Source organism: Melospiza melodia, chromosome 9 (assembly GCF_035770615.1).
Source record: "Melospiza melodia melodia isolate bMelMel2 chromosome 9, bMelMel2.pri, whole genome shotgun sequence".
NCBI lineage: Eukaryota > Metazoa > Chordata > Aves > Passeriformes > Passerellidae > Melospiza > Melospiza melodia.
Window position 1 is genome coordinate 9,940,677 of NC_086202.1, and position 9,023 is coordinate 9,949,699.

The 9,023-nt window shown below is 38.5% G+C and overlaps 1 long non-coding RNA gene across 1 annotated transcript; it reads left to right on the forward strand.

The window, feature by feature from the left end:
- Positions 1-919: 919 nt before the first annotated feature.
- LOC134421641 (uncharacterized) lies at positions 920-4,186 on the forward strand. Its single transcript, XR_010028641.1, has 3 exons — positions 920-1,182; positions 1,261-1,307; positions 1,956-4,186. It is a non-coding gene; the product is annotated as an uncharacterized LOC134421641 (long non-coding RNA).
- The last annotated feature ends 4,837 nt before the right edge of the window (positions 4,187-9,023 follow it).

Here is a 9,023-nt window from a genome sequence, read left to right on the forward strand (position 1 = left end):
CCAGTTGTAGCAGTCTGCATGCTAAAACTGAAATCCTGATCTAACTGCTGTTCTAACTTGCATGAGGATAAATCAGATGCAGCTCTCTGGTGTAAATGAACTCACACCCAGAATATTCCATTTTTAGGAGCAGATCAAGAAAGGCACAGGCAGAACTCAGAGAAAAAGAAAGGGATCATAAAGTAGGACAGTGATGGAGCCAGGCACACACAGATACTGCCTCCCCAAATAGTTCAGCATCAAACAACAAAAACAGCAATGATTTCATTGCTTTAAGAGCTTATTTAACTCTAGAGTTACACAGTAGCAAGGAAACACATCTAAGAATAAAAGATGTCAATCTGCCTATTAGTCTGACTAAGGCCTTTCATTGGTTCATGCATAAATCTGTTTTTCTGTGACCTGAAATTTAATCCTTGGAGAATTATTTGCCTTAATTTTAATCTTCTGAAAATTAATATATAATCAACTCTTCATTATCAGGGAAAAGAAGCAGTTGAAAAAAAAAGAAAGATGGAAAACCTAGATAACGTGAGTACCTCAGGGCCAGGGCTGGCCCAGCTGCAAATGTTGTGCCCTGGTGTAAATGTCCTGCTCACATAAACTGCAATGAGCAGCAGCAGTTTAGGCACCACTGTGTGTCTAACATGGTTTATTCCCGAAGTGGGTAAGGGACCCAGACTCAATGGAGAATAAACTCTGGTTTTTACTGTTACTACTGTGCACAAGTACTGCAATTCATATTTATAAAGCGTGATCTAGATAGTGTTGTGACGGTTCTGCAGCAGCAATAGTCATTAAAATACAAACATGATTTCATGTGGAATGAGATGTCATCTCTGAAATAGGACTGAAGTAACATAAGTATCCAGTTGCAGGAATAAAAGACTTCATCTAGGAAGAATGGTATCATACTCCTTAACAGACTGTGCAGAGAGGTAGAAAAGCACTCTCTTACTGAACTTCCAAAACTTATGAGGGAAAATTCAGGTTAAAAAAATGAAAAACACTTCAGTCGGTTTATGGTAATCCATGCATCAGGTTTTCCAAGGTTACCCTGAACCCTGTTTCTGGAGCTTGCTGTACGTGTTTTCTTGTTCTCTCCGATCATTGTTTGGATAGAGAAGCTGAAGACTGAAGCAGAAATTTCCAGTGCCTGGGTATGTGAAATTCACCTTCTGGGTAAGTCTCTATTTACTTCTATCAGCTTCTCCTGAAAAATATTTCAGTCAGCACCACTTTTGATTTTTTTCTTTTCAGTGATTTTCTTTTCACTGGATGTGAATGGCAACAGGTGGCCACAACTGGTAGGTTCTTTTGCAGTTACTCTAGCTTTGCATTTTCCTGCACCTGTGTGGGCTCTGCTGCTCATGACTGCATGTCATTGAAATGGTGCTATTCAGAAACCAGGCTACATTTATAAAGGATCAGGTAAAATTTAGCTCAAGCCTGCTAGTTGCTTTATAAGCAAACAAACAAAATTTCTTTCAAAATTTTTGAAAGCAGAAAGTTTCCTAATAGTTTGAAAGGAAAATACAAGGGAGATCTAGTCCTTTAGAATTAGGTTGTTACAGAGCAGATGTTTTTGTGGGAGAACAGAATCACCTGAAGAATTTGATTAAACATATTAGGTTAGGAGCAAAATAATCAACCCATGTATAACCAGAAAATGAAGCTTACGAATGACAGATACAGCCTGGTCCCAGACTTCTGAAAGGTGAAAAACAAAACTCAGGGGCTGGACTGACTGCTGCAGTGTACAGATCAGGTGCTTTCAAGAGTCAAGCAGATCAAGATGCTAAAGGATAACCTTTGGAGATAAGCTATCGATACTCAGTCATGGATAGCTGAGATTTTCAAATGTGCTGGGACAGCCAGCTAATGAAAGGCAAACATCGCAGATTTTTAAGCCTGATGCAGAACAATGTGGAATAAACTAATGATGTCTTTTGCAGGTACTGTGAGAAGCTGTGTATTCCCTCAGCACCTTCAGCCAGTGACAATATAATCCTCAATTCACATATTATAAATTTAGAAAACATTGGAATGTGCAACTGATCATACCTAGGAGATATATACACACTCTGATCCCAGAATACTGGCTTATGTCATTAATGGCTTGTATCATGCTCTTTTCTAGCTGCAGAATTGCAAATGTTTACCATTTTAACTATTTTAGCCAACTGCTTAAAGAACAACAAAATGTAAATAAAGAAAACATAATGGCAACAGTGAAAAATGAATGTTAAACCACTCTGAGGGAAAAAAAAGGACTTTTAAAACAATCCTTGATGTTACTGTCATCTCTTCAGATAACTGAAATATGCATGTTAATAACCTGACTTATCTTTTTGTGCTTTCACTACTACAAACTTCCATTCATATCATGGTGTAACTGGTCTGCTTCCAGTCATCCTCACTTCTGATTCTAATCCTTCATGGCCCCATAAGCACAAAAGAATAACAATAAAAGCTTATTTATTTGTTTACCCCACTCCTTTCTAATGTATACATGGGGAGTTTTTCCTCTCATCGCCAAAGTGCTAGGTAATAACTATCACATTTTCACTATTAATAAAAATACCCATCATTAATATATTTAGTACAGATTTTACTTCAGTAATTTTTCATTCTTAATATGTAAAAGAATTAATATCCAGACATTAAAAAGCTTAATTTGTCACACCTTTAAATACTAACTCTTCTTTATGTGTATGCAGGTTCTAAGGGTATATGCATAGCTGGAGGAAAAGTCTAAACTTAATGGTTTCTTTACCCATGGTAAAACGCTGATTTTTGTATAACTGCTGAGTATCATTTGATAATGATAAATACTACTGACACACAAAGACAAACTAAGTATAAATTAGATTACAAAGTAGGGTCTTTTAATATTTTATATGAAGGCAGGTGATTTCTGGAAGTCTGCTGAAGTAGAACAGCACCAAAGACTGCACAATTTATGCGCCTATAAATGATGTTAGGTTATAGTGAGGATATGGTGGTCTGTTCTATGGCAAACAAATCCCTTCCTGGGACCTCTCACTCGTGAGAGATGTTCTGCAGGACCGAGTTTTTGACAGACCCCATGTGCGAGCCCCGCCTGCTGGCATGAGCTGCCGAGGTGCCCTGCCTGGGAGGCCGCGGAGCTCGGCAGAGCCGAGGCCAGAGCTGCAGTGCCTCCTGACGGAGCGAGGCAGGGCTCCTTCCCCCTTGTCCGCTGACAAATTGCACAGCTGTGGTGTTACATGTCAGCACTTGCAGCGCGGATCTCCGGAGACAAACCAGGAATGTTCTGCATGCCAGACAGTGGCGCTGAGCCATTACATTGAGACAACCTTCTTGAGGGAACCGTGGGCCCTGAGTGAACAAGAGTGGGGAATCCACTGACATTCTGACCTGCAGCCATGTAACCACAGGCAGTCCAGTGCAGCGAGGCCAGCTCTACAGTTGAAAGAAAAGAAGTCCTGCAAAAGTGTGCCAAATCCACGTAGCATTTGCTGCATAGATACTACAGTGATTTCAAACAACTCATGGCATTTAGATAAGGTAGGTGAGACTATGTGTCCCTGAAGTCTGAGATATGCTTTCATCGACATTCATGGTGAGCTCAAAGTTATTTGATGATGTTTATCATCATCTGGAATACTTCCAGTGGAAAACATGATCTTGCTGATCTGGAATCTAACTCAGCTCCTGCAATCTATATATTCAGGGTAAGAGTCAACAGAGAAATGGACATTGACATTTAATGCAGAGAAGCAAAGGACTCTGAAGTTACCTGAAATGATCTGCTCACCTGTTGAGGTCATCTGCTAAAATTAGCCTTTCAGTTTAGAACCTACAGCTCTTTTTTTTTTCACTGAACTACCACTGCTGCTAACCTTTCACAGGCTCCTTCCCCTTAGAAAATCTACAAGGACTTTAAAAGTAATTTCCCTGTTAGGAAGCTGAAGAATATGCAATATATAGGATTGTAAAATAAATTTTGTAAATAATTATCATAGGGACTGAAAAATGAAACAGCAGTATTGAAAGAAAATTATAGAGGGATAAAACTGCAAAATTTTATTATAATCATGGAGGAAAACACATAACTGTTATTACTGTGATGTCAAATTAGTTTATTGAAATGTGCCATCTAAGATAGGGAAATACTAAGAATAAAAAAACTGTTTTGATTTGAGTTCTGGAGGGCTTCTCCTTTGTTACTTCTCACTTTAGTAGTGAGTTTACCTCTTTCTTTATCGGCAGCTTGTGAGGGAGAGCATAGAAAACAAACAGCAAAGATAAATATTGGGGTAAAAAGAAGAGCAATAACTCATGTTCTCAGGTAACACAGCAAAAGATCCACCATCACAGAAAATAATCTTAAAAGAGAACTAGTAGCATACTGTAGATGAGGCTACAAGAAGATGAATGCATAGCTTCTTGGAAACCTTCACTCACAGCTGGTATGAGTAGTCTGCTGTCAAACTAGAAAGGCGTATAATGTGGAAATCTGCAAGGGTTAATTCCTTTTCCTATATTGTTATTCAGCGTCTGGGTAACGGAACAGATCACACGTCTGAAATGCGCATGTGGGGTAAAGTGCTACAGGCAAATTGGAGCACAGAAAGAGTCTTCAGAACAATTTGGAGAGATCAGAGAAACTGTGAAGAACACAGGATCTAGCTGAGGAAGGACAGATGTTAAGTCCTGTACTTAGGAAAGGAAAATATTGTTTGGGAAACTACAGGATGGGGAATGACTAGACAGAAAACAGTTGTTCTGAACAAGACTTGGGGGTATTACAGAGGATCACAGCTGAACATGAGTCAACAATATCATGCAAGGAAGGCATCCATCAACCTAAGCTATATAAATAGGAGTTTTGTCTGATGTAATTCCCTTATTTTTCTTGGTATTAAGATAAGGCCTCAGTAAGAACACTACATTCACTCTGGCAGTGGTACTTTCACTACAAAATAGATTTAAAAATTCAGAAGAAAGTATAGAACTAACCAAAAGCCTGAAAAAGAAGAGTCACAAAAAATGGATGATTGAAAGGGCATTGTTCAGTCTAGAAATTAAAAGACTGAAAGCAGAAAATAACATTTAAAGAGAATGGAATAAATTGGTTTTGATCCCCAGGATGAAGAAGATAGGGGAAAGTGGATTTGAATCACAGAAAGAGAGGTTCAAATTAAATCTGCTAATTGCAAATAAGGGAATATGTCAAATTTTGAAACACCTCACGTAGCAGCTTTAAAATAGGTTGCACAAACCATCTCTCAGGAATTAATTAAACATGATCCAGCTATGGGGCAAGAGGAAGGATTAGGTACACCTAGGTGGCCCATTATTCATGATTATTGAAGCAAGCAAACTCTGGAATGGCAATGAAAAATCCATTGGAAAGCAAGAAGAGCAAAAGGTAGTAAAACTTATGTAGTTTGCAGGTCCAGCAAGTCTTCATAGTCCCTACAGGTCCATGGTTCAGGTGGCTTGAAGATGCCAACAATGTATGTTAATAAAAGGCACGACCATACATCTAAAGAGGATCTTGAAAGTGATACAGTCAAAGTAGGGAAGGAGAAAAAGCTGTTTTCTTAGGGAGAGAGAGAGAGAAGCAGAGATCACACAAACATTTTGAATGTTTGTATTTGTTCCTAGTGAAAGGGAAGTCATACAGTGTCTCTAAGGAATGAATGCATCACTCTCCCAGACACAGAAGCCGTTGCAAACACAGGCCCTAAACAGAAAATAAAATTTCACACATGGAGTGACCCTTAAATTCAGCCCCATCCAGGAAACCTGAACCAGAGCCCAAGAAAATCTTAGTTTAACTGATGCTTGTTTAAATCCAAGTTATTAAATATTTTGGCTAATAGGCAGTTCAAGTAAGAGTCTTGAAGAAGACATGTCTCTACATACAAAATATAAAATAAATATGATCATATCAGGATAGTTTGCACTTAAAGAATAATTTCTGAAAAGTCAGATGCTTTAATCCACTCATAAATGCAGGCCCTTTTCCCTCCACTGTTAAAAAAAGATGTGTGATGAGACTGTGGCCAGCAATCTCAGGGTTAAAGAAGTGGCATAAGCCCCACCCCATCAGTCACAGTCCACAAAGCTTTTACTTGGACTGCCCTTGGCTGTGATAGCACATCATTACTAATCTTCCAAACATTGCACACATACAATCTGGAATGCAAGGCCTACCATGCAGTCTGCAAACTGACCAAAGCAAAGCCATTTGATTACTTCATGCTCGGGATACAAGGAAAAACAAAAACAGCCTTCAGCCAGGAAAAGGCTAAAGCATAAAGTCTACCTAAAATCACATATGAAATTAATGATGCTTTCTGGAAATGCTCATTTCTGGAAATCTCACAGTGGTCTCCTTGAACCAAAGAACACATAATCCATCTTAGGCACTGAAAACTCCCTTACCTTTCACAGTTCACAGAGAAATCTATTAGGCTGTAGTTACATTGATTATTCCATTTGTTTTCTTCTTTAACAGGACAAAAAGCTATAAATAAGAAAAAGAAGCTTTTAAAATCATGTCTTTCCTCTTTCTTTTTTCCCCTTTCCTCTTGTTTTTTCATAGAGAACTTGACATGTCACACAGTCTTTTTCAGTAAGCTGATCAATTGCCAAAAAATATGTAGCCTCAGGCAAACTTTATCAATCAGCTCAAGCTGAACTCAGCTCAGAAGAAAGGTAATACTCCTGAAAGAATTACATAATTTGTCTTGATTTTTTCTCACAAGCACAGTTGTGTCCTTACCCTCTCAGTTTCAAGAGACACCAAAACTGTAAGCAGAGGCACAGACATTACAAGTGAGGTTAATGCTTGAAAGAAGCAGGAAAACTCCTCAAGACTCTGTGATTAAAAAAAAAAAAAAGCCCATTGATAAGGACAGGCAGGAGGAAGGTAAGACAGAATCCAAAGGGAAAAGTTAAACCATAGTTCAATAAAAGTCTAAGTAATTGAAAATAAATTCTGAGTAAAGAGAAATGTCAGGAAAGTTCAAATTCCTCTGCCTTTTCAGAGGATGAGGTTTCACTGCATGTTCCCATCTCTCCAAAGTTACATTAATTTCCAGTCTTCTGAGTTTCTGGGACTGGTCTCTTCCTTTTGTATGGAAGCTACTTTAGCTAATATAAATATATAAAAGGCAAAGCAGCAGGAATTCAGTTCAAATGCAAGTTACCTCTCCTGAAGTCTGACTCTGGTGAAGGTTTCACAAGATCAGTGATTATTTTTCTTTCTCTTTTTTTTATTTTGGAGTAAACATGTAAACATAAAACTAATTCCTTCAATTTTTAAAATATTTGCATAAAAGTTGGTTTGGGTTAAGGGTAAACAAAGTGGAATTTGAACAATGATCAGAAGCAGTTATTTGACTGAAATATTTGCTTCCAGATGAGCTTTTATAATATCTGAAGCTAAACTGTCTGTCCTTTCCTAGGATATGATTAGAGGGCAAAGTATTAAAAGTCCAACTCTTAAGTAAATGGTCCATACAGGGATTGAATCCACAATTTTGGTGTTATTAACACCATGCTCTGACCATCTGAGCTGATCTCATTTCAGATGGCAAAGGCTCCATCCCACAGAGTACTGCCCAGCTCCTGTGCTTGCAGAGCTTTCTTGACTGCACCAAAACCACTGCTAGAGCTTGTGAAGGGTTAGAGCAGCCAGGAAGACCCAGCTCACTGGGTCTGAAGGGTGCAGAACTCACCAGGAACCTCCATCACCTCAAGGGACTGGCCCCAGTTACACAAGTTATAAACAGCTCTGCCATTCTCCAGGCAGTGAGAACAGATCCCCTTCTGATCCACATAAAGGCTGGATAACAAAATATGTAAGTGATACAATAAATTGCTTACAGTAACCTAGTCTTCCTTTGAGGTATCTGCTTCATTATTCCAGCTGTTGGTGAGTTTATGCTGGAAAAATGAGGACTGGTGGCCTATGACATTTTATCAAAACTAATCTGACTACAGATGCTGTTTTTTAAATCCTAAATGCTTAATCCTAATATTTTAAATATTTTTCTAATTGTCTTGACAGCATCCTACAACTATAAGCACCACAGGTAAAATAAAAACCTTTTTATTTTTACATTAGCAGCTCATAACACATTTCTGAAAAGAGCCCTAGTGTGAGGCTACACAGAGAACCTTTCACACTCTTCACTTGGAGCAATCCCATTACAATATCTGGCCCCCTTTCTGGATATGGCTCTGAATGACTTGCTTTGAGCCATTCAAAAAATTTGTGGTAGACCTGGGTGTTGAAAGTAGCTCTCACAGAGGCTGATCCAGAGCTTATTTAAGTCAACAGAAGTCTTTCCAATTTATTTCAATTAATTCTGAGCAGGTTCTGAATCTCAGGGCACTGCCCTTGCTGTGGCAGCATGCTTTTTATACTGCTCCTTTTATACACCTATCATATTTCTTCCAACAATTCTTTCCAAATTAAATTGCCTTAGGGTGCAAGGGAACATTTCAGAGAGATGAGGGACTGTAAGCTATCTTATTCTCACTGAAATCAATGTGACTTGGATATCTGCAATGTGTGCCATTTAAAATTTTCCACTTAATCAGGCCAGACCTTTCTGCAATGCCTTTCCCCATTTTTATCTCTTTTCTTTTCTGTGGATCACTTTTGCAGTCTTTTCTGATGTATAATGGGAAGAAGACAGGAGATCTTAGCACAGATGGACACTAGACATTGCTGAGAGATTGATACATGAGAAATCTATCTGGAAAAGTACAGTTACAAAAAAATATTAAAATGAATGAGATTGGTTATTAGTTCAGTTAAGATGTGATCCTCCAGTTTTATCCTCTGATTCCAGAAGCACACACACAAAAAAAAAGCTGGCCTGCTGCCATGATAAAATAGGCCTATCATTTTCCTGTGGTTTAAATGTGGGTCAAAACATTTAATCAGACAATATTAATTTATTTTAGTATTCCCTGGGGAAACCCAGGGTGACTTTAACGGAGAACTCCTTCTAGCT